Here is a 14,119-nt window from a genome sequence, read left to right as displayed (position 1 = left end):
CTTGGTTCCAGCCAGATTCCAAGGGTTAGACGAACTCTTCGAGCCAGCTGGGGATTGGTCGAAGATAGTTCCATGCTAAACTTGGGATTTAGTTCCTTGTTAAAGTTTTGACGAAAACTAAGTTATTTTGTTTCGCTCGAACTGCTATGTGCTGTTGACTGGCCAGCGGGGGTTGATAAGGTGAACGGAAAAAGTTAAGTGGAGTTTACGGACCATGAGTACTTTGGTTGACAGAGTGTCAACAGGCGTTCAAGCTTGGGGAATTGAACTGGTTTTGGAGCCACCCGTATCCTACCATTGTGATGTTACTTTTTTGTTATTGATGTGAATTACCCTGATGTACTTGTTTAATTATGTGAGTTTACATTTTTACCCCTGATTATTCACTAAGTATATAGCTTACCCCTTTCCATTTGTTTTCCTTAGCAGGGGGCCGACGCGGGGATCGCTTGGGAAGCTGTTTAGTGTTTTGATTATAGATGAGTTAAATTTGTATTTGTTATAAGTTGACTAGTAAGATGTATATAGTTGTCATGGTGGTTGTAACTATTAGCTTTTCTAAGGTTTATTTTCTGGTACTCGTGATATGCAAATCTTGGAGAATTGGATGTAATATTTAAGATTTATCTTTTAATTCATTTAAGGACTGTAGTGAGTGAGTGAGTCCCGGCGAGAGTTGGGCGGGCGACCCGCTTAACCCTGGGGTACGCCCTAGGGGAAGGTGGGGCCGTCACACTTCATCTACAAATGTCGACTTTCACGTAAAACAACTCTTGAATTCTAAGTATGTAAAAGCAAATGTTAAGTAAATAGAGATCTTCATACACCAATATCGATCTTCGTGTCAAAAGACATCTTCACTACTTGAGGAAGCAATTTGTTATGTATTGAATAAATCTCTCTTCGAATAAATAAATATGATCACGGAAGTTGTATGCCTTGACTTGGCCATATGAGTAGCTTAAAGGTGAAATTGAGTTTAGGGGCGGAAATGAGTTGAATAAATTTTAATTCTTGATATAATTCTCCCCCTTTACTTGGTACGATGAGTATTTGTGGTGAAATAAATGGTTGTATAATAGTGGTTTACCTTGTTAATGATGAAGTGAAGTTGAAAGACACATAAGCAAAAAGGATTATACTTGAATTATTGTGATAGTTTGTAATTCTTAATTGCTTGAGAGCAAGCAATAGTTCAAGTGTGTCGGAAATTTGATAAAAGTGTATATATGTGTTTTAACTGCATTTTATTATTTAGTTTTGGTGTGTTTTATTCATTTTTATAGCTAATTGGCATCTAGTGAATTATGCATTTTGTGGTTTAAAGTGTGAAAAATTGCATTTCTATGGATTTAAATGGTGAAAACTTCATGTTTTTACAGGTATTAATGATTCAATCATCAAATGGAGTGAATTGATGGGATATTTGGATGATAATTAATGATTTGAAGTGATTCAAAGAGAGTATGAAGAGCAAAATGTTCAAAAGATGAAATAGAATCAAGTACAAAAGAAGAAATGTTCGATAGTTTTGACACTTTTTGGTATTTTGACTATATTTTGAGATCCAAGCATTGAATTGAGGTGATTTGTAACAGCCCCACCTCTCCCTAGGGTGAACTCTAGGATATCAGCGGACTGCCTGCCCAGCTCTCGCCGGAGCTCAGTCGATCGAAATACTAATAACTCAAATGAAGCGGACGACACATCTTTCATGCAAGGGAGTGTAACCCTAAATAAAACATAATCACTTCACCAATTCTCCAAAAGCTTAGTATACATATAACCAAAAGTCAACTTACGTAACAAGAGTCGAACTTATAGGTTTAAACTTACAGGAGTCAAAAGTAAGGTCTACTTAAGCAAAAGGTTACACTCTCAAATACAAGTCCAAAACAATGTAAAGCTAAGAAAGCTCTTGATCAAATCCATCCCCGATCTGATAAGAAAAACAAAGGGAGTGGGGTGAGCTAACGCCCAGTGAGGTTCCAATTAAAACAAGTAAACACATAGCCAAATAAGGTCACAAAATAATCAAATAAACTCCGTACAGTAAGGTAGTAAGTTAATCACAGTTCAATTCAAGGATATGGGTGGCTTTCAAAAGCCAATAACCACTAGAGCTTGATCATAACAGGATCCGTTGACTCTCCGTCAACGTTTGTATTCATAGAATGTAAGTCCGTAGAACACCGCTTTCACCAATCTCCGTCCACCAATCAACTCCCTACCGGTCCCGCACGCCACAAACAGTAGTTTGGTAATACTCAAGTATACCGGTTTCCAGTGTTCAATAAACAGTCCCCAAGGTTTATCGGCCTTCTCGATCAAGCCCATGCTGGCTCGATAGAACCAACTCACCTATGAGGTTGGGTACCCAAACAGTAGCAGTAGTTTATATCATCCAAGCAACTCAAACACGGTCATATATATAGAGATATCACATCTCATAATAACAGTTTATAGAGCCTCAATTGAAACAAGGGAGGTCGAGTGCGATAAAGTACATGCTCACCTCCATTTTTATCAAAACAGTGTTTGGCTCAAACAGTCGCAAATCAAGTATTTCAAGTATTCAGATATTTCACATAACAGGTAGTAGGTAGTGGAACACTCATCTGTCAAGCAATGTAGTAGTCAAATGTCAAGTATCTCAGTTACGACCACCTTTGTTTCCCAATCCTAGGGCAACAAATGAAACCGTTAACAAATTAGGTACATATCCCACTCAATTGTAGGGTCATTAAGAGACCAAGTGAGTGGTTAAATCCATCCAATTCATCATACAAATGAGGTCCAAAATGCAGTAAAAATTCATGAGAAAACAAATTTAATAAGTGCATGAAAGTTGGGCAAAAGAAAAGTTTCATTCAAGCTTAGAATATTTTTCGAGGGTAAAACAGTCGCGCCTGTGCAGTCTCAGTAAAACGGCTACAACTCACTGTAGGAAGGTCGGAATCAGGTGCTGTCAATGGCGTTGGAAACTAGACTCAAAAGGGTTTCCAACGATACAAAATACACATGCTGGTTCGTCTCCTATCAGTACCAGTAGCTTGGACAATTTGGCTATTTTTCCAACTCTGGATCAGCCCTAACCTCAAGCGAAACTACATTAGTTCTTGGTGCTATTTTCATTTGTTTTGGTCCAAATTCACCCAAATCAGTCCTCAATTGTTAATATACAGGGGATCACATTACCTAGGACCATTGGAGTTTAAAATATAATACATGAACATGAATAAGAATGACCATAGCAGCCAAGCCATCAAGAGACCAAACCAGTCCACTATGACCCAAACCACCTCTTTACTTGCTCGAATTCAATCCAACTCACACATGAGCTTAACATATGTCTAGCCATGTTTATTAGGCTTGATTAGGGTACAATAAAATCACAAAAAAATCAAGGAGAAACCCTTCCTTCAAGAACCGGTCAGCCATGGCAAAGAAAATAGTCCACACTTTCTCATATTCACTCAACTTTCATCCTCTCGTGGTTTCCCTTAAAACAACATATCAAGTGGTAGATCTAACTCAAAAGAGGTTTAAAATATATTAATACCTCATAAACAAACATGAACAAAGGTTAAGCATTTCATCAAACACATGGTAGGCATACTAACAAACTTAACTACTACTTATTTAATTCAAGAGATTAACCTCAAATCTCAACCAAAACAACTTGTATTTTACCATAAAAACTTAAAGTAGATGATATAACATCATAATACCCAAATTTTAAAGGTCATTTACCTCTCTTACAAGTTGCTTAAGTCACCAAACAATCCACCAAGATGGAAGCTTCAAGCTTGGAACAATCACTAGGATTGAAGGGAAGTTTCTCAACTAAATCAAGATCTTTCTCTTTCGATTTTTGCTCTTGATTTACTAGGGTTAGAAAGGAAGGAAAATGGAGTTTCTCTCTTCTTCTCTAAGCTTCAAGAAATTTGGCCACTATAAGAAAAAAAATGGCCAACCTTAGTTTAAATTATCTTCTAATCTTTGATTAAACAAAATACTTGGTTAGGGTTTTGCCACTTTGCCCCATTCTTGTCCAATCCTCCCTTAATCTTTGACTAATGATATTTTAACCTTTTCAAATGTACCTATACTTATTTAACACCTCTAATCCTTCATGTAAAGTCCCTACCACTAATAAAAGAACACTTGGTACAATACAAGTGGTGAATTATTTAAAACCAACTTAAGAAAATGTTTTACTTCAAGTAAAAAGGAAATGAAATGGAATACATGAAAATGTTGTAACACATAGGAAATATAATGCAAGGGCATATAATAAGTGATTTAAATCTAGGGTAAGGCAAGTAATTTTGGGAAATTGTGTTTTAAAGTGAGGGTCAATACAAGGGAATTGTTGTAACACATGTAAAATGCAATGTTAGGGCATATAATGAGTGGTTTAAATCTTAGGACAAGGCATGTAGTTTTGGGAAATTATATTTTAAAGTGAGCATTCTCACACTCTCTCCCCCTTAAAGAACTTCGCCCTCGAAATTCTCACCTTGATTACTGAATATTTCAGGATATTTTGCGTGATTGTCATTTTTAACTCTCTTGAGTCTTGTGATCACATGCTTTAGTAAAAGACTAGCAATTACAAAGCCAAAATACATAAAGAAACTGAGGTTCCAAAACTTTATTTAGAACATGCATCAATTTACAAGTTTTATGCCCGTATAACTTATCAAAATATAATATTTTCTTGTTCCAATCGAGGAGTAATCCTCATGTACTACTAATCAATGTTGCCAAAATTCGTTTAGAGTACAAGAGTATCACTTATAGTCAAACGTTTGGAGAAATTAGAAAAGGTGTTCAAAATACAAAGTTTAAAGTTGCCCGGCCTCAAATGATTTGAAGAAACTCATTTCCTTTCATTTAAACCTCAATTCTACTCATAAGCCAACCTCAAAATAGTTTACCAACTCTAATCCTAAAGTTGGAAATGAAAGTAGGAACAGTTCTAAGAAAATAGAAATTTTTGAGTTTTGCGCGATACTATTTGAAAAATCATATCTCAAGGTTCTTAAGTCCAAAATTTATAAACATTATACCGTCGAAAAATAGATTCAAAGGGTTACAACTTCCTAGAAGATGCTATTGTAAGATTCTCTCCACAATTTAGTCAAATTCCAACCTAAATTTGCTGCTTCACCCAATAAAAGACAGAACAGGTATGCAATTTTAGTCAATTTTGAAAAAATCACGGATATTCATGGAAATTGAGAACAATGCTGAAATTTTACGGTTAATAGTACTCTGAATCTAGTTTCAAACATAATAAACGAAACTCAATTTTGACTTTTTTCTACATCAAGATATAACAGATTTCCTAAAACTTTCCAAGGTTCCCTGCGAAAAAATTTTTAGCGGCACTTCCTTTGTGTTTACTAATTTTTCCAGCCAATCCAAGGCTTTATCCTTCCCACAAAACAATTCAATTCAAGCATATACATACCAAGCCAACAACTCACTAAATCAAGCATATAACTGTCACCTACTCAAGTTAGAAAATAAAACCCTAAGCTGAAATTCCTAATCACAAGTTGGAATTTTTTTTAGGCAAGTCAAACTAGTATATAAAAACTAGATATTTCACATAGCAAAACTACCAAACCATGGCCAACACTTAAGCATCATGTATGGGCAGAAAATTACCATAAAACTGAAAATTTTACAACACAATTTCAAACCATGAAATTTTCTCATGAAACTACCGAAATTGAAACCCTAAACCACTATTTTGCATATATTGGAAGTTGAGGAAAATTTATTGGCAAAGTTACCTTGTATCTTCAAGAAAAATGGAAGCTTAATGCTTTTCGTCCAAAATCTCTCCACTCATGCCACTGTCAAAATCTATCTAGAGAGAAAATCATAATAGTGCAATGGCTAAAACATCATGCTAAATAAAATCAGTGAAGATATCAAAGGTGAGAAATGAAACAAACTTTAATCTCAACAAAAAGAAGAGTTAAAACTTGGTTACTATTCTTGCTAGCTTTTGAACCCATATACTGTCCATTGAATAATTTCTTCCTTTCGAATGACAAACGAAAAATTTTCACTTAATCTTAAAGACTAAAATATAGGGATAGACTCATAGACAAGGATCCAATACTACCCAACCACCAATATTTAATAGCACTTATTAAAATAGCAGGTACCAACCCCACTGTTCCTAACAGGAAGACGGCTTACTATATAAAATTTCACTACACACATTTCAATGATCACAACTATTTCAGGCAGATCTCACTAATGGCTAACTTGACAAGGAATGTCTTGAGATGCCATTCGACTAGGCAAATGCACTAATTCAAACTTATTGCATACCCCTTCTGGAATTCCTTCATATTTCTTTTTCAATTCTATGTTCTGGTGCAGTAGTTCAATTTTCTCCAAGTATTCTTTTTCCTTTCGTCCTTCCCAGTGCTCAGTTAATTTCTTTTGGAACTCTATTTCCTTTCGAATAATCTCTATAGTTTAGTCACATTTGTCACCTTGCCAACTCACTTAACTCAATGATAGCTTGCCAGGAAACTCTAATTACGATTGATTTCATGGAAGCTCTAGTCATATAACTTTTAAGTTCATTCATTTCCAATCCAACCACGAGGAATTAAACTTAGCTACTTTCAAATGAGATAGACGAGAAAGTTGAACACAAGTGGGACAATACTTTAAAATACTATGTCACTTATTCCTATTCTGGAGTATTAATACAAGAGTACCATTGCCACTTACATACATAACGAATCCCTAAAGCGTACTTTGTATGTCGAAAGTTTCACATCCTATCTCAAGCTCTTGCATACAGGTATAGAACCCAATTCTTTTCTCAAATCCCCATGCATAATTCCAAAACTCACGATCTCGCCACAATAATAATCGAGTCAAGTCCATACTTAGACATTAGTGGATAGTTGTCAAGGAAGTATAGGAAAGAATATCACAAGAGGGATAGAAATATCCATATAGTTACAATCAAAACGCCTCACATTTGAAATAAACACTTATCAAGTCTTCACAGTCATAAGAGAAGGAAATAGGTCTTCAGTGCAAATTTCTCGACGTTCACTACAATCTAGCCACCGTCTATAGAAACCCTAATAGACTATTTCTAGATTAGTCCATGATAACTTCCGAGATCCATTCCCTCAATCAATCCAATAACTAGGTCAAGTGTTAGAATCTTCTGCACCTTGACTTTTGCCATTAAAACTTATCTCAAGTGCAATCAAGATACGACTCTTATTCTAGTGTTCTCCACTTTTTGGTACTCAAGTACAAGAATCCACAATAAGGTAATTCACAACTCGAGTCGGCCGGTCCCAAGAGTAAATCACTCATATTAGAGATTCCTACCCGACGTACATATTTATTTCTCCAAAGTACCCTGATAAAGGGTTTATTGATGAGAATATAAAGACCAAGGCCCATTCAAGCACATGGGGAATTGGAAGATTCAAGTGAAGACTAGTTGATTGCACGAATGCTTGAGTTTAGTAGGATTATTTGATTTTTCTCGTTGATTTTGGTTATTTCTCGTTTTAAAAAGTCTAGGTAATTAAGATAGTTTAATTGCGGCCCATTTGTTAGTAAGTAAGGCCCAAAATCTTTCTTAAGTATGTAGGGTAGTTTGGTCAACTTTTGGATTAGGGTTAATGCTTATAAGGGCTATAAATAGCCCCACTTCCTCTTTGTTTAGGATCAGCTTTTGGCTATTAAATACAATTAGTGAGTTTTCACTTTCTCTTTGGCAAGAGAGTTGCCTTTGAATACTTGAGAATCTTCTCAAGTTATTCACCTGAACTTATCAATCGAGTATCTCCTTGATTGTGGCGTTCTACTACCTCCAATTTGGTTCGTTAATTCGAGTAGTGACGGGTTGAGATAATATCAAAATTGTTCGTGACTTCTAGGGATTAGTTGGGTCAAATTTCCACTGCCTAAGCCACAGTGTTTTAGTTGTCTAGATCGGGGGTTCACATCATTTATGCTTATAACAGTCTTGATTCATAGCTTACGCCCAAGAACACCACTTGATCCCAAGCTCACTCCGTGCAGAGATCACGCGAAACAGCAAAATTATCTTCCATTGATTCAAACCACTTCTCGGTAGTTTCGGGATCTGGTCCTCTAAGAAATTTAGGAGAAGCGAACTTTTGGAACCGTTTCAGGTCCCTATCTTCATGGTCCTTTCGCTGGCTACCAGGTACTTGACCTTGCTGGATAACCGAACGGGCTAGTAAATCAGTCATTCGATTGATAGCCGTAGCTACCTGGTCCCCTCCTTCACCTCGGGGTCCCTGGTTCTGGTTTGTTACAGAACCTTGTTCCTTTCCTTGGTCCTGGACTTGCATGGATTCTCTCCCACGGCCTCAACCACGTTGTCATCTAGTTTCCATTCTTACTCACTGGTCTAGGGCCCAAATATAATAACTAACGGGTAAGTACGCGTTGACACATAACAGGTACTTATTCATTTTCAAAAGCTAAATAAAAGTGAAATCAAAGTCACGATAAGCGAGTAAAATGCAAAGTAATTAAATACCACGCCAAAATAAAGTCAAGTCATAATCAGAAGTCAAGAGTCAAAGGTCAAAGTCAAGAGTCAAAGGTCAAAGGTCAAAAGTCAAGGTCAAAGGTCAAAGGTCAATATCAAAGTCAACAGTCAAAGCATTATACATTAAAAGGCTCATAACAGTCATTTACAAGATAACAAGATCAAAAGTAGCAAATACGAGTCTCAAAAAATACAGATACAACCATACAGTCATATCAAGTAAAAATCTTGTATAAATGGCCAAAAGAAAGCAGTACAACTACCGAGTCACCACATCCCCTATTCTCTCTATGTACAGTAGTCAAAATCACCCAAAATAGTGATCTAGAAGTAAAGGTTTAGTCCGCCGCGGGACTAGCTGACCCCTCAGCCTAGGCAGGTTTAGCTCCTGCCTCGTCTCCAATGTAGAAAGTCTCATCGCTCACATCTCAAAGTAAGTCATCACAAATATTCAGAATCGATTCAGCTATATTCCTCATTTTCATAGCCCTCTTAACCATGCGCTGCTGAGTTTCTCCAAGCTGTGCACAAAGGTCATCAACCCTTTCTCGGCCCTCGACCACATCATACTCAAGCTCTTCAGTTGATTCACTTCAGCTTCAAACCTAGCATTGTCCCTTGCAAGCACCTTCCACTCCTTCATAACGGCCAACACTACTTCATTAGGATAGGTATAAATATGCAGATACTCGCACCGCCTGTAGCGGTTAGATGGGCTCTAATAGGCTCTAGCTCCTCCGGACTTGATTTGATATTTAATCATCGGTAAGTCCCCATGAGATGGCTCGCCAACCGGTCTATTGCTAGGGCCACTAGATCCGTCCCGTCCATCCTACAAAAGTGTAGAGGAAACTTAAGTACTCTTAAGGGGAAAATAGTCTAATATAATCCTCAAGTCAAAAATTTCTAATTGACTTAGGCTAATTCAAATCTAAGCTCTAATTTTTATCCCTACCAGCAGTCACTCAACTTTCAAACCAAATCCCACAGGTTGGCATCCTAAACTTTTAAGTTTAGGATACACTTCAAAGATCTGAAGTCTAAACTCTGATACCAACTGTGACAGACCCACCTCTCCCTAGGGTGAACTCTAGGGTATCAGCAGACTGCCTGCCCAACTCTCGCCGGGCTCAATCAATCAAAGTACTAATAACTCAAATGAATCGGACGAAACATCTTCCATGCAAGGGAGTGTAACCCTAAATAAAACATAATCACTTCACCAATTCTCCAAAAGCTTAGTATACATATAGCTAAAAGTCAACTTACATAACAAGAGTCGAACTTATAGGTTTAAACTTACAGGAGTCAAAAGTAAGGTCTACTTAAGCAAAAGTGTAATACCCGGTGCAACCCAATGAGTACAAACAATTTCACAATGATGCACAAAGATATATCAAATTTAAGCACAATAAAGAAAACTTAATTAAAGAGAAAAGATAAGAAATGCAAACCAAATATCAATCCAATAGCCTCTTCAATTGATGGCGATGCTAACCAAGATTTACAAGTGAAGGTTCACTCCTTCCTCACCCCAAATACTCTTTGGTTGAGCCAAGGAGTTTTACAACAATTCTAGTTAACCCTCAACAACCTACACTTGAAAGATCACTCACCCAATTAAGAACTATTTTATACAAATGAGGCAATCTTCACCAAGGTTTTACCACTCCAAGTGATAGGTTCACCTTCACCAAGGTTTTCACTTGAGCAACCTCACAACCCAACTTTTCCAACCCCTTATACAACCAACAAAGAATCTTTCTACTCAAAAATCTCACTTGTAAGCTTGTATTTTATGTTGGCAAAAGTCCCTTGTCTTCTTGTGCTTTGGGATTTTTATAGAAGGTGAGAAATGGCTCCAAAAGGCTCTCCAACGGTCAAATATTAAATGCTGTCAAAACTAGCCGTTGGCCTGTCGGACGTCCGAACCACCTGTCGGACGTCCGAACCCTGCGTCCGACCGTCGTCAGAGAGTCATCAAATCTTTGCGAAATTTCTCGGACGTCCGATGCGATCGATGTGCGTCCGATGCGTGCGTCCGTTGATGTTCTTCATCCTTTCGGACGTCCGATAGCTTCCTTTCGGACGTCCCACATGAGTGCCCTGTTTTTGCTTCTTCTTTTATGCCACAAGAATCTGTTCTAACAAATTACTCACATAAAAACATTAGCCCAAATCTACATTTTGGTTTGTTAATCATCAAAACCAAGGATTGATCGACCAAGGTCAACAATCTCCCCCTTTTTGATGATGACAAACAAAATGAAGATTTCTTTTATCAAATAAGTTCAAATAAAGCTCCCCCTTAGAAAGTGCCAACATACAAAGAAATTTCAATAAATCCTACTCCCCCTTTTGGCATCAATCAAAAAAAAAACAAACTCCCCCTTTATTTTTCAAATCAAGACCATATTGAATATCAAAATTTTCAAATGTACTTACAACCATATAGCACTACTTGGATCAAATCTTCATGATATACCTAAATATGAGAAATTTCATTTGGTACCCTTTCTTTATAGGGTCCTTGGGAGTTAATACGACATGATCTAGCAATCCACATGAATTTCATGCATTTTCTCATATTTTTCTTTACATAGCAATCATTTTGCATATGTCCAAATTTGCAACAAAAGTTACACATGATAGAAGTATTTTGCACATAGGTGGATTTAATGCAACTAATTTTCTTACTTCTTATCATAGCAAACTTATTTGTGCCTTGAAAAGATTTGCTTTCTTTTGTTTGAGAAAACTTTTGTTTTTCATTTTGGAGAAACTCGTTCAAGTCATTAATTCTTTTCTTTAACACATTTTGTTCCTCTAACATTTTTTCATAAAACTTTGTTTTCTCTTCTAACTTCCTTTTCAAATTATTTTTGCAATCAAAAACACTTTTTTGATTTTTTAAATCATCATTTTCCATTCTTAAACATTTGTTTTCTTGAAACAGTTTGGAGTTTTCTTCCAACAAATCATTTATTTTTGTTTTCAAATCTTTATTTTTAGCATAAGATTTTCTCAAACTTTTATGCATTTTAATCATAAGAATTTTCACATCATCATCTTCATTATCTTCATCACAAGAAGAGTGATAAGAACTTACCTCATCTTCTCCAACGGCCATTAGTGCCATTTGGGCCAACTCTTCTTTTTCTCTTTTTGAATTGCATTCATCCCATGTAATTTTGCAATCTCCTCTTGAGCATCTCTTGTTGAAGATTTTCTTGAAACTTTTGATGTGAGGAGTTATATCATTGTCCACTTCCATGATTTCATTACCCATGAAGGATGGGTTATCCCCCACTTGAGATGCTTTAAAAGCTACGCCTCTCTTATACATTCTTGCATTTTCTTCCTCTTGCACTTTGAATTTCAGCTTTAATTCATAAGAGGTTAGGGTATCCACAAGAGATTCAATGGACATAGAATTTAAATCCTTTGCCTCTTCTATAGCATTTATTTTGTTTTCCCATTCTTTTGGTAAGGCATTCAAAATCTTTCTATTTTTCTCACCCAAAAAATATTCTTTTCCAAGCAATTTAAGATCTTCAATAATGTCACAAAATCTACTACACATCTTATCAACATTTTCAAGAGGATGCATTTTGAAAAATTCATATTGAGAAACAAACAAAGATTTCTTTTGTTCTTTAATATCTTGGTTACCTTCATGAAATACACACAATTTATTCCAAATATCTTTAGCTGATTTACAACCTTTAATCCTACTAGATTCATTTACATCTAATGCATTGTACAATATACACATGGCCTTGGCATTCAAAGAAAGGTATCTCTTGTCTTTTTCATTCAATTCTTGCCTAGTCTTTAATCTACTCAAATTGGTGGTAGAGTCAACTATTCTAGCTTCATAAGGACCATCTTCTACTACATACCATAATTCAATATAAACGGATTGTAAGAAAATCATCATTCTTTGTTTCCACATGCTAAAATGAGAACCATTAAACACAGGTGGTCTATCAATAGATTGCCCTTCTAAAAAAGAAACTTTTATGGTTGCCATGATCTTTACTCTAAGCGGTTAAGCTTGATCAAAAGAGACCAAGCTCTGATACCAATTGTAATACCTGGTGCAACCCAATGAGTACAAACAATTTCACAATGATGCACAAAGATATATCAAATTTAAGCACAATAAAGAAAACTTAATTAAAGAGAAAAGATAAGAAATGCAAACCAAATATCAATCCAATAGCCTCTTCAATTGATGGCGATGCTAACCAAGATGTACAAGTGAAGGTTCACTCCTTCCTCACCCAAAATACTCTTTGGTTGAGCCAAGGAGTTTTACAACAATTCTAGTTAACCCTCAACAACCTACACTTGAAAGATCACTCACCCAATTAAGAACTATTTTATACAAATGAGGCAACCTTCACCAAGGTTTTACCACTCCAAGTGATAGGTTCACCTTCACCAAGGTTTTCACTTGAGCAACCTCACAATCCAACTTTCCCAACCCCTTATACAACCAATAAAGAATCTTTCTACTCAAAAATCTCACTTGTAAGCTTGTATTTTGTGTTGGCAAAAGTCGCTTGTCTTCTTGTGCTTTGGGGTTTTTATAGAAGGTGAGAAATGGCTCCAAAAGGCTCTCCAACGGTCAAATATTAAATGCTGTCAAAACTAGCCGTTGGCCTGTCGGACGTCCGAACCACCTGTCGGACGTCCGAACCCTGCGTCAGACCGTCGTCAGAGAGTCATCAAATCTTTGCGAAATTTCTCGGACGTCCGATGCGATCGATGTGCGTCCGATGCGTGCGTCCGTTGATGTTCTTCATCCTTTCGGACGTCCGATAGCTTCCTTTCGGACGTCCCACATGAGTGCCCTGTTTTTGCTTCTTCTTTTATGCCACAAGAATCTGTTCTAACAAATTACTCACATAAAAACATTAGCCCAAATCTACATTTTGGTTTGTTAATCATCAAAACCAAGGATTGATCGACCAAGGTCAACAAAAAGGTTACACTCTCAAATACAAGTCCAAAACAATGTAAAGCTAAGAAAGTTCTTGATCAAATCCATCCCCGATCTGTTAATGAAAACAAAGGGAGTGGGGTGAGCTAACGCCCAGTGAAGTTCCAAGTAAAACAAGTAAACACATAGCCAAATAAGGTCACAAAATAATCAAATAAACTTCGTACAGTAAGCTAGTAATTTAATCACAGTACAATTCAAGGATACGGGTGGCTTTCAAAAGCCAATAACCACTAGAGCTTGATCATAACTGGATCCGTTGACTCTCCGTCAACGTTTGTATTTATAAAATATAAGTCCGTAGAACACCGCTTTCACCGATCTCCGTCCACCAATCAACCCCCTACCGGGCCCGCACGCCACAAACAGTAGTTTGGTAATACTCGAATATACCGGTTTCCAGTGTTCAGTAAACAGTCCCCAAGGTTTATCGGCCTTCTCAACCAAGCCCATGCTGGCTCGATAGAACCGACTCACCTATGAGGTTGAGTACCCAAACAGTAGTAGTAGTTGATGGGATA

This window comes from Coffea arabica, chromosome 5c, assembly GCF_036785885.1.
Source record: "Coffea arabica cultivar ET-39 chromosome 5c, Coffea Arabica ET-39 HiFi, whole genome shotgun sequence".
Classification (NCBI taxonomy): domain Eukaryota; kingdom Viridiplantae; phylum Streptophyta; class Magnoliopsida; order Gentianales; family Rubiaceae; genus Coffea; species Coffea arabica.
This window is presented reverse-complemented; position numbering follows the sequence as displayed.